This window comes from Mandrillus leucophaeus, unplaced genomic scaffold (assembly GCF_000951045.1).
Source record: "Mandrillus leucophaeus isolate KB7577 unplaced genomic scaffold, Mleu.le_1.0 Scaffold338, whole genome shotgun sequence".
Classification (NCBI taxonomy): domain Eukaryota; kingdom Metazoa; phylum Chordata; class Mammalia; order Primates; family Cercopithecidae; genus Mandrillus; species Mandrillus leucophaeus.
In genome coordinates this window covers 2,662,210-2,666,176 of record NW_012103565.1, presented here as the reverse complement: position 1 = coordinate 2,666,176, position 3,967 = coordinate 2,662,210, and the positions used below count along the sequence as shown (strand labels likewise).

The window sequence follows — 3,967 nt, the reverse complement described above, 5'->3', positions numbered from 1 at the left end:
GACAAAACTGGTCTTGAACTCCTGACCTCAGGTGATCCACCCACCTTGGCCTCCTGAAGTTCCGGGATGATATGAGAGTTCTAAAATTCTGATACGTCTTAATATATGTTGTCACACTATTATTATTATTATGTTAACTTGTATGCCACAGGAATAACAAAGTACCCTAGTTAACTGTGCCTTTAACTATGGCTGTCTTAAAACTTTAGTCATCCACAATTGTAGTTTTGCTTTGATCCTTCTCAAAAAGTGACTTATAATCAGCTACAGTCCAGGGCTTTCTTCCTTGGGGAAGTTTATGAAAAATTCAACCTCTCGAATGCAGGTTTCTGATAACTTTGTAGACTGTGCCATTGGATTAGAGAGAAAACTTCCAGGGCACTAACTGAAATGCTGATATGTTCATAAAGATTGCTAACTCAATATGAAGCATACCAGAAGTTGATTGCATGGACTGAATTAATGGAGACTAAATAATTTTTTATGGTTTTTTCATTTGAAATATTGCTGATTTTTTTTGTTTTGTTTTTCAGAGCCTGGAGAATTTTTTTTCTTTGGAGCTTTCATTGCCTCTGAGTATACTTTAAGTATATTGAATACAATATGCTTTCCTCAAACAGAATTTGAGGTATAGTTCTCTCTATGCCTAATTTCTTCATAATTTATAAATTATTTGTGAATATTCTTAATTAATGGCAATGTGTTTGTTTGCATAAGTTCAATAAGAGTCTATTGTATTTTATACTGTGACACAGGTGGATGAACTGGCTATTTACCCAGGTCTTTGACTGAAATGACCTTGTGAGAGGTTCCAGCAAGGCCAATTTAGGCGAGCCTATGTGGACAGTAATTCTTGCTGCACTTTCTGGGGTAATCAGGCCACGTTTATGGGACTGCAGCTTATTTTGCAGGTAGGTTTGTCTTGCTGACATTTGTCTTTGGTGGAAGTAGGGGACTGGAAAAAGAAAGATTGTTTCAGAAGAAAAGGACAGTATTAGATTAACCTGTGATTCTTGGGGGACGACATAGTTACCCATGGTATGAGGTTGCCCAGGATGCCCCTCCTCAATATGAAGAAACTGGAATGATCAACAAGATTCCTCATGAATGAGAAATTGATATTTATGTATATACTATATTATTCTTTTTTTAAGATGGGGTCTCGCTCTATTGCCCAGGCTGAAATGCAGTGGTGCTATCTTAGCTCACTGCAACCTCTGTCTCCTGGTCCAAGTGATTCTCCTACCTCAGCCTCCTGAGTAGCTGGGATTACAGGTGTGCACCACCATACCCAACTAATTTTGTGTTTTTAATAGAGACGTTTCAGTATATTGGCCAGGCTGGTCTCGAAATCGTGACCTCAAGTGATCTGGTTGCATCAGCCTCCCAAAGTGCTGGGATTACAGTCATGAGCCAGTGCACCCAACCTATTTTTTTCAAAAAACAAAACAAAAAGAAAAAACACACAAAAACTGTAAACCATTTAAATTTAGCAGTGGAGGGTTTTATACCAACTTTAGTGACACTAAATGTTGTAAGTTGTGATAACCCACTTTCACTGGACCAACCTGTACTATAATTTTTGTCATTATTTTAGAGTGTACGGTTAGAAGTTAACCATAAAACAGCCTCAGGCTGGTCCTTCAGGAAGTATCCAAAAGAGGGCATTGTTATCATAGGAAGCGACAGCTCCATGCGTGTTATCCACCCTGAAGACCTTCCAGTGGGACAAGATGTGGAGGTGGAAGACAGTGATATTGATGATCCTGACCCTGTGTAGGCTGAGGCTAATGTGTGTGTCTATGTCTTGGTTTTTAACAAAAAACTATTAAAAAGTAAAAAAAAAAAAAAATTAATAGAAAAAAGCTTACAAAGTAAGGATATAAAGAAAATATTTTTGTACAGCCATACAATGTGGTTGTAAGTGAAGTGTTATTACAAAAAAGTAAAAAAGTTAAAAAAATTTAAACATTTATAAAGTAAAAGAGTTACAGTAAGCTAAAGTTAATTTATATTGACTAAAACAATTTTAATTAATTAGTGTGGCTTATGTGTGCAGTGCTTGTGAAGGCTGCAGTAGTGTACAGTAATGCCCTAGGCCTTCACATTCACTCACCACTTACTAACTAATCCACAGCAATTTTCAATCTTGCAAGCTCCATTTATTTATGATAAGTACTCTATAGAAGGATATCTTTAAAAAAAAAAATCTTTAATGCTATATTTTTACTGTACGTTTTCTATGGGCCTGTGAGGTCTGTGGGTTCCCGCGTCCCCCTAAGGTCTGTGGGTTCCCGCGTCCCCCAGCTCCCCCCGCAGCCGGAACCGCAGTGGTCTGCTCCGGTGGCCAGGTGCAGATTCTGTTCCTAACCTAAGCCTGTGTGTTCTTCGCGGCTAACTGTGGCCCGGACGGCCTGGGTTACTGCGGTGGCCACCGCCAGAGCAGCCTTGGCGCTATGGAGGAGCCCGGGACTACCCCTCAGCCTTACTGGGGGCTGCTCCTGGAGGAGCCACGCAGGGTTATGGCAGCACTGCCTGAAGGCAGGAGACCAGATTCGACTCCTTATGGTTTTCCATGGGAATTGGTGATACGTGCAGCTGTCGTTGGATTTTTTGCTGTTCCCTTTTTCTTGTGGAGAAGTTTTAGATCGGTTAGGAGTCAGCTTTATGCGGGAAGAGAGAAAAACCTTGCTGACGCGCTTTCTGGACTAATTGAAGAAAAATGTAGATTACTTGAAAAGTTTAGGCTTGTTCAAAAAGAGTATGAAGCCTATGAAGTAGAGTCATCTTTAGAGGATGCCAGCTCTGAGAAGGAGGCAACAGAAGCACAAAGTTTGGAGGCCACCTGTGAAAAGCTGAACCGGTCCAATTCTGAACTTGAGCATGAAATACTCTGTCTAGAAAAAGAGTTAAAAGAAGAGAAATCGAAACATTCTGAACAAGATGAATTGATGGCGGATATTTCCAAAGGCATACAGTCTCTAGAAGATGAGTCAAAATCCCTCAAATCCCAAGTAGCTGAAGCCAAAATGACCTTGAAGAGATTTCAAATGAATGAAGAACAACTGAAGATAGCAATACAAGATGCTTTGAATGAAAATTCTCAACTTCGGGAAAGCCAGAAACAGCTTTTGCAAGAAACTGAAGTATGGAAAGAACAAGTGAGTGAACTTAATAAACAGAAAATAACATTTGAAGACTCCAAAGTACATGCAGAACAAGTTCTAAATGGTAAAGAAAATCACATCAAGACTCTGACTGAACGCTTGCAAAAGATGAAAGATCTGGGTGCTATGCTGGAAGAAGACATAACAGATAATGGTAACTTGGAATTCGAAATGTACAGTGAATCAGAAGATGGTGCTAACTTAGATAATCCTCCAAAACGAGCTTTGAAGAAACTGATTCGTGCAGCTAAGTTAAATGATTCTTTAACAACCTTAGAAGAGAAAGAAACGAACTTTATATTCAGTTATCTGAAGCTGATGAAACCAAGAAGGAGTTCAGAGGGCATATTAAAAACCTTCAGACGGAACAAGCATCTTTGCAGTTGGAAAACACACACTTTGAAAGTGAGAATCAGAAGCTTCAACAGAAACTAAAGGTGATGACAGAATTATATCAAGAAAATAGAATGAAGCTATACAGGAAATTACTAGTAGAGGGAAATAACTGGTTAGAGAAAGAAGAGAAACTTTCTAAAGTAGACGAAACGATCAGCCATGGCACTGGAGAGCTGGAGACCTGCAGAAAGCGAGCCAAAGATCTGGAAGAACAATTTGAGAGAGTTCTTCATTTTTATCAAGGGAAGATTATTTCCTATAAGAAAAAAGTAGATGGTAATTGTTTGGCAGCTTGGATTGCTGAAAGAAACCTCAATGATTTAAGGAAAGAAAATGCTCACAACAGACAAAAATTAGCCGAAACAGAGTTTAAAATGAAACTTTTAGAAAAAGATCCTTATGCA

General features: G+C 39.0%; 1 pseudogene; it reads left to right on the top strand.

The window, feature by feature from the left end:
• Window positions 1-2,369: 2,369 nt before the first annotated feature.
• The window catches only part of LOC105545771, a 9,111-nt pseudogene continuing 7,513 nt past the window's right edge, over window positions 2,370-3,967 (top strand).